This window comes from Ceratosolen solmsi, unplaced genomic scaffold (assembly GCF_000503995.2).
Source record: "Ceratosolen solmsi marchali unplaced genomic scaffold, CerSol_1.0 scaffold1, whole genome shotgun sequence".
In the NCBI taxonomy this organism is placed as follows: domain Eukaryota; kingdom Metazoa; phylum Arthropoda; class Insecta; order Hymenoptera; family Agaonidae; genus Ceratosolen; species Ceratosolen solmsi.
In genome coordinates, this window is record NW_011948415.1 from 2,755,531 (window position 1) to 2,764,427 (window position 8,897).

Sequence of the window (8,897 nt, forward strand, 5' to 3'; positions counted from 1 at the left end):
CGTACGCTTCATTCAATAACGTTGAAGCCGTTTCTTCGAGCTGATCCTCCGGTGATTTCATCCAAGGTGGTCCGATCAACCATAGTGGATGTTCTTAAAGTTGGGATGCATTTATGCCTCGTGAGGCGCTGGGCAATACGCTGGGTTTGATTTGCCAGGAAGATATCTTTAGTGGGCGTTGGGGTGAATGGTGGATACTCTGTTTCGTACAAATTCCTTCCATCTTGATGGATGAGATTTTATCCATGTGTGTGTCATCCTCGAGTCTATCCACAGATGTGTTGCCTTTACACGTCCATCTTCAGTTTTACTAAGGCGTAAGGCATTAATTTAGATAGGAGTAGTGCTACACCAAGCTCCAATCGTGGTAAGGTCATTGGATCAAGGGGTGCAATTTTAGTTTTGGAGCATACGAATGAAGGTGGTCGAAATTGCGAGAACATTTTTAAGTCGTTAAACATCTTGCGAACCCAAAAGGATTAACTAGTAGTTCGACTCCTGAAAAAGGCCTGCTAATAAAATATCTGACAAAACAACATCATTAAATAGTCGTTTATTTTCAGGAAAATCCAACTCATTAGGCAGCTGAAAGGAATCGCTATATGTCTATATGCCGGCATTTTGTTGACAAGTCTGTCATGCGACCGACAGAGGCGCGTCGAAGACAATGAGATCGAGAGCTCTTCTTGACGCGAAGTCCAAGTGAAGACTGAGTTTCGTGATTAAAGGCTATGCCGCGAGAGGAGCTGCTCTCGCCCACGAATCCACAAGCTTTCTGATTGGACACGAAAAAAGGGAAGGGATACGAAGTGGACACCAGGGTCAGTGAGCTATTTAAGAGGGACAAACACAATATTTAAACACTCATGTTGAAGTCTTCAAGGAGTTAGGAAGAAGGAAAGGAGAACTTCCCTCAGCTGAGTCCGAAGCCATGTCTTCGTTTCTAATTTCATCAACTCACGGCGCCATAACCACGACCACCATCTTCCATCCAAGGTCTCTCCAGGAGCCAAGTAACCGGTCATACTTTAGAAATCAAGGCCGTGTCAAACGTAAACACAACATTATCTTGACTAATGCCACTACCTGTGCCCAAAGAGAACCCACTCAACCTAACTCAACCTTGTAGTATCTTCTGTCACAAAAATCAACTGCTGACTGACTGCAACAAATTCAAAATCATGAGCACGTTTTTAGATAAGTGAGAATAAATAAATTAACTATTCACGAGTGTTTTCCAGATGTATTGACCGTCTCGAGCGTCGAACGACTGTGGGAAGTTTTGTCAATAAAACTGTTCTCGCAATCTCGAACATAGGCATTCGAAAAGCACACGAAGCTGCTACATGCGTCAAACGATACAATTCACTATTGCACGTTCTCAACGAAAGGGACGTACATAGCAGTTATCAGAGTCTGAAGTTGAAGTCCTCATCAAAGCAGGCGTCTTGAAAAGTCCCTCGACTGAGTCGACGATTGGTCTTCGTAAGTAGTATCAATTACTACAAGAATCAACACTAATATATAAGATTCAGAGTATAAAGTCATCATCGAGTATCCATAAGGAATTGAGGCAATTTCATAGGAGAATTCAGTGTAGAATAACACACTGCACTTGTCGCCAAGTCTTCGCGCCAGCTTATCCGAATCTTGCCAACCTGCCGTTTATGAACTTACAATTCGCGCCACTCACTGCATACTAGCAGACGCAACACGTAGCTCTTTATTCACGAGTTAAGAGCCTTACAAACTCTTACATCCCAAGGAGCAGCTATTGCAGTATGCCAATAACAGGACTAAAGGTACGATTGCTACGACGCCAGTATATTCTCAATTCACAAAGTTGCATACGTCATGCTACATTATAAACCATAACCTCAACTAAGCACGTGTTCACACGAACAGCGTAAATCAAAGTTCGCGCCATTCTGCGCTCATATTCGAAACATCACGCTCCATTAGATGAGAGTGTACGATTGCCATAGTAAACACAATCATCCCCATAAGAGTTCAACAATTGATAATAGCAATACTAGTCAACACCCTGTAATTGGACAATAACAGCATAAACAAGCAGGTAAAAGAAGCCGGAAAGGCAAATACAATTTGTACATTTTTGGTCCTTCGAGCCAAACAAGTGGAAGCTATTATATTAATCAGTATTACATACAAGAAGAACTGTTATATGAGAAGACTTAATAATTGCTGTAAAATATCTTGGAATACTCTTGAATTTTCAGGACATGTGAGTACTTGACAACAATTTTTCATTTTCCGATGTTATATTATTCCAGCAAAATGTTACAACAATACAAAAGTCAATCAAAGGAAGCCAGTGTTAACATATCACTCAAAATAAAGAAACTCGATGCTAAGATCAGAGCTCAATGTCTTCGAATAGATTCACTAAAGGATTTAGAATGACGTATCCCTGCTACTCCTTCCAACACAACATTAGAGAAAGCAGTGGGTCTTAAAGGAATATTATATGAGTTACACAAAACATTTTCTTAAAGACTCAAATCTTTATTGAGTCAACATGGTCAACAGCAATGGATTCACATGAGTACTTGATAAATAATGTCCAACGAGAAGAATTCAATCTGTATGTGGATGTTCAAAATTCAACTACTTGATATCTAAGCTAAATGAAGCAAGGAAATCAATAGAGTGCGGAGGTCACCTTGCATAAAGACAGAAATGGACATGAGCTGTTTTTGAGACATCCCCATTTCAAAATTTGCAGGATGACTACTTAGAATGGCCCAGGTTTCCAAGACTTATTTGTCTCAACGGTCATTAACAACAAGAGATATAAGCGAGGCACAAAAACTTTATTATCTAAGAAGAACACAGACAGGTGAGGCTGACAAGAGATATCACGTTTTCGATTAGATACCGATTCGTTTCACCTGTCGGAAAAGTTTGAGGATGCTTGCAGATTAATACAATCTCATGTCAGTGGCTATTCCATCGTCCGCCCCCCCCCCCCCCCCCAAGGATGATGTAGACAAACTGGAAGATGCTCGCTGTGACGGTAACGATTTGCTAAAGAAAGTGCGACAGTTCCAATTCGAATCTGATCCATGGGACTGCGTGATGGTACACATCCCTGTTCAGAGATTCACTCAGTATACAAGGGACCAATAGGAGAGCTCGATAAGTGATATGTCCAAGTATCCCATATTCGATCGACTCAACTCCTTCCTAAAATTCAGAATACGAGCCTTGGAACACAGTAAGCCAACTAGTAGACGACCACAGAATCTCAAAACATTCAAATGAAGCCAGTACAGGCCTATCAGTCTACTATACAGACTGAAGAATTCAAATTGTACCGTAACATGTATGTGCTGTCAAGGTGATCACACATTGCTATCGAGTAGAAAATTCAGACTCAGAGAAACACACCAAGGAGTCAGGTGCAGAGGCATCGGCTCCACAAGAAAGCAACAATTGTATAACCCGTAGCGGTATTAAAGAAAAAATACCTGTTGAACTCACTGTTACGGCCAGGGGTCAAGCCATTCGGATTACTGCAATCAAAAATTTAGTCATGAAGCTTTCCTCGTCACACACGGAAACCTCACTCGAGGAGGTCAAAAGCATCAAGGAATTAATTGATAACTTTCACAACACTTTTACAAGGGAACGCAGCTATATGGAACAAACATGGCCAGCAGCATTAATCAACAATGACTATTTTGTAAACAATGTAGAAGACGAAGAACTTGAAATCTACTCAAATGCGCACATTGCAATCAGCAAGCTTCTTCACAGCATTAATGAAACGAGAAATTTAAATACAAGACAATCCGAGACTGCGAATTCAATCAATCAAAATAATGATGCAGGTAAGAAATTCTATTACCTCAGAGAATCATTAGTGGGTACAGCTGCAAGGACCGTCTCCGGACTTGCACTACAAAGCGATTCACTCCCAATTGCCTGGAGAAACCTAACAAATCGCTTTGACAATCCTCGACAGGCAATGAAGTACTATTTACACACAAACTGCTCACCACCTCATCCACGATAAAGAAAACACCTCGAGAAATCGAGGAACTGGTGAGTGATGCGAGCGACCTTCTAAGCAGACTGTGTTTACTAGACAAGAAGACTATTGACGTATGGTAATGTCACATCATACATCAAGTCATTAAGCAACTTGATGACACCACAAAAACAAAATGGGAACGCACACCAGGCGATTCACCAGAGCACCCGACATTCGAACAACTCAAAACATTCCTCATGTCCCAAGTGACAGCTATCGAGGGACTAGAATATCAAGAAAAGCCCAACCAAGACTAACCCACCAAAGAAAAGAACAGTGAAGGCCCATCAGTCATCGATCAAAGCAGACCTCGAACAAAAACAAGTACGTACTAAACAAAGTGACATCTGCATCTGTTGTCAAAAGGAACACAAATTGTTCTCGTGCCCAATCTTTAAGGAAATGAAAACAGATGACAGAAGAAACTTTATAATCAAGCACAAACTATGTAACAATTGTCGTAAGCGACATCAAAACGAGTGCAAAAGTAAATATAACTGCATACAATGCCACAAGAGGCACCATACACTCTCTACACATAGATACGACTGTAAGAGCACGACGCAGTCACAGTTTTCCCACGTGGCACTACTCGAAGAAGCGGCAAGAGCGTTACAACCATTCCTTTTCTCAGGGTAACCCAGCACCAAGGGGCACCACCTCACGAAGATCAGGAGGCTCGCTCGAATCGAAGTGCACATCAACGTCACATGATAAACGCCGCAGAGCAACAAGAAGTCATCTATACGTTTCATCAATAACAATTATCCTTGTATTTGTAAAATAGACATAATAAACAGATGTGTTAAATATTCAATGAATACGCGCTTTCCATTTCATTTGTCCCCGCATTTTCCCTACGTAACATCTAGTGGTCCTTTATTTAATTCTAAACACCATCACAAATGCTCCTTGTTGATGATGATGATGTTGTTGTTGCCGATTTTGCAAGGATCGGCAATGATTATATACGTTCCAACTGCGGGAACGTGTCTTGGGTTGTCTGGCGGCCCTTTCATCGTATGAAGGAGATAGCGTCAACATCTTTCGATTGTAGCACAGGTGAGTTGATGCTGATGCGTCTTCCTTTTATCACGAATTCACTTCGAGCCTGATCACTACTTTATTGCCATTAAGTAATATCGCCATTCTTCCTTGGCTTCTTCGCGTAGACAGTAACCTTCCCTTCCTCATGCATCCCATTTTAAGCTCTCTGACACCGAGTCCCCGCTTAAGGAACGCCAATCAGAGCGCTCCGTGGTCCCAAGTGTCTCCAATCCGAGCGCCCCTGTGTCTTCCGTCGTCAGAAAGAGTTTGGCGTCGAGGATATCGCCTGTAGCGGCTGCGCCTTCAATCAGAGAAAGAGAGAGAGAGAGTAGTTTTCTCGTAGCTTTCCCGCCAAGAGGAGCTCCTGATCGAAACGCCCTCGCTTGGCTAACCAAGCGCCAGCGTGACTAGGCTTGAGAAATTTTTGCGAAAATTTTTGCGCGCCACGAGCGTTGCCATATGTCTAACAAAGCTGGATTTTCCCAGACATTTAGCTACAATGGTTTTTGGTCGCACATGTTTAACGACTCGAGTCACTCCAGGTGGCTGACACTCGCTAAAGGCTAAAACAATCTCGAAGGACTATAGATTATTTAAATTGAAAATAAGTTTGATAGCTATGGAAATTCTCTTTTGGATAAAGATAAAAGATATTATGAATATAAATTCATTATAGAGTTTCGACCATTCAATTACAAATCCATATATTAATGCAATTTTATTTATTTACTTCTATAAATACACAATACTGGACAACTGAAATTATTTCTCTTAATTTGAATTAATTAAGAATAAATTGGCTTATTTATTATGTTTATTTTTTATTTTTTATCATTTTTTTGCAACAAGATTTATAATTCTTAATTAAGTTGAAATATATGTATTAATATTGAATGAAGCATTAAAAACTTTATTTTAAATTGTATTTAAATTTTAAAATATTCATTAAACATATTATATTATGAATTTTTCTGCATAAGTACACTTTTTACCTTTTGATATCTATAAACTTTTCCCAATTATGCCTTAAGATGATTAAGCGAGATCAAATTTCTTTTTTTTGAAATCAAAACTTTGTATGCAGTTCGATTTTATGATAAATACTGTGTTGATGCCTACAGGTATATTTTTTCTATCATAGTCACATTTACTATTATTTTACTTTTAGATGACCTTTAATATCGCAAGTAACCATTATTATGCAATAATATGCGTGACAGGTACATCGTAGTCGGATTAAAAAATTTCTCCTAATATAAAAAGTATATGCTGCCTTATAAATTTTTTATTTTTAAATTTTATTTTAATTCCGATAAACATTTGTTTTAATGACGTTTGATTCAATGTGCAAATGAATAAAATATACTTTACAATGCCCACTTATAAATTATAGCTTTTCGATTAATACGATATATAATATCAAACTATAAATTTGAATTATACCGTAATAACGTATTTTAACGTAATGGCAATTTATAAATGCATTCGATATTATTAATATACCAGCAAATCAATATTTGACTCCTCATAAATCGGTAATATTCATTACCATATAAAAACATTGAAAATATATTTTGAATACAGTTAAGTAATTATCGCATTGCCGTCCTGTATTTGTGTCTGTGAATTAGTATTCCAGATTCACAATAATGTCATTAAACGTATAAAAAAAAGGGGTTTTCACCTATCGCTTCATTACAATAAAGTCCTTATAAGATAAATTAACGAAGCGAAAGCATCGTCTCGTGATTTTAGGCAAAACTATTTCCGGCATAATTTGCATAGATTTGAAATAAAATACGACTTTCACTTGAAATGCAGAATTTTCACGCTAACACTCCAATAATGTAAAAATCAATAAGACAACTTTTTTGTTTTTAAAAAAAAAAACCACAAATACATTGGTTTTACGAAGGTGTATCGATAGCTGTTTAACGATAATTCGTATCTCGAATGATATATGCAACATCCGAAGGAGAAGTGTTAGAATGATTGACATGCATTGCGATAGGCGATTAAAGTGAAGCCAAAAAAAGCCGAAAGATAATTAATTGCTTTTCGAAATAACGATTGGGTCAAATAAAAAATCGAAATGTGATGGAGGGGGTGGGGGGAGTTGTCAGGCAAACCACGGTAATTGTTCGAGTGATCCGTTGATGCATCGGCGTGAAATCGATGGAAAATCGTCGGGGTTCGCTCGTAGTCGCGTCATTATCCGATCTTCACCCTGTGAAACATCTCATTCGCGAGGAAAGAAGGGAGGTCAGAGAAATGGCGCGGATTCGTACATCAACTTTCCGCCAGTCCAGTCGCATGCACGTCGGAGCAATTCCGACAAACGTCACGAGACCTTTAATTTTGCCCGCAACAGAGTCGAAGCAACGGCTCCATTTTCACCCTCCGTGGCCTCGTTACCCCATCCCTTGGCTCATTGTCAGGCGTCGCGCGCGCGCATTTGTAACAACACCTGCAACGTATGCGCATCTGCACGAATGAAAATTGCCTGGCGCCAACTAATTAGTCCCAGATTATAAAGAAGAGTGAAGCGGCCCGATAGGCTAAGGTCTATGTTCAATGATGCTTATCCGACGGCTCGTTATCCGGTGTAATTACAGGGGACCATTCTAAGAACTCGTTATTGCATTTCTTTCGTTTTCGTGTAACTTTGGCTTGCGTTGTTTATTGTTGGCATAATTGTACGACGGGCAATGTCGTTGTATCATGAAGCAATCAAGTTTTTAGTCATTCGTGCGATATCGCACACTCAAAATCTTCTCCTGACAATTGTTTCCAATATTCCGGTGTTTTCTAACTAACAGCTTACGTGAAATTTGTATTGATTTGTTTAATGAAAAAAGATTTATATTTATCGCAGCCTGAATTGTAAACTAATATGAAAAATGAAATAACCGGGCTACGTTTTAATAAATAAAAAATTATTTTAGCTCTATTGTATGATTAAAATATATCGGAAGGGAAAGTATTTTGAGACAAAATGAAATATTTTTAAATAACAATGTTATTTTCTCCCTCTCTTTCTCTCTCTCTCTCTCTCTCTCTCTCTCTCTCTCTCTCTCTCCCTCTCTATTTTTTATATTCTATACTATCTTTAGCTATACAGTTTTTATGAAATTTTATTATTGATAGCCCATCTGTAAAACACTTTTAATTTTTCCAATAAATTTAATCAAGCGCTACATTCTAATTACTTAAATTCAATCCATTTCAAAATATAAAAATAGGAATTAGACTGGACGTACATTTTACTTCGACACTTGCCACATTATATAATTAAAAAACGATGTTTTTGTTATTTACAAATGCTTTTTTTATTTTAGTTACCAAATCATTTATGTAATAAGTTATAAAATTACGGTTTTATAATTTTTCGATTATTGTCGAAAAGCTCAAATTATCGAATGAAATTGCATAATGAATAGTGAGTCCTTTCACGCATTAAAAAAAATCAATCAAAATGAATATTTAATATTATAATTTTATATTATATAACAATTATTATATGATTTTATTAAATAAATTCTGTAATTGTAAAATACTTTATAAAGTATTGTATGTAAAGCTTAATCTATTAACATTTCGAACCTTCGCGATTAAAGAGAAAATTATTTATTACTTATCAATGTTAATGAAATGTTTAACAAAGAACATTTGCTTATATTATTTCACGTAAAGTTGTAAATTAATAATGCATTTTAAAAATTTTTGGCAAACACTAAAGGAAACAGCCAAAGAATGAACAAATTTGTTCTGCTGTAAGAAATAATACTTTTAG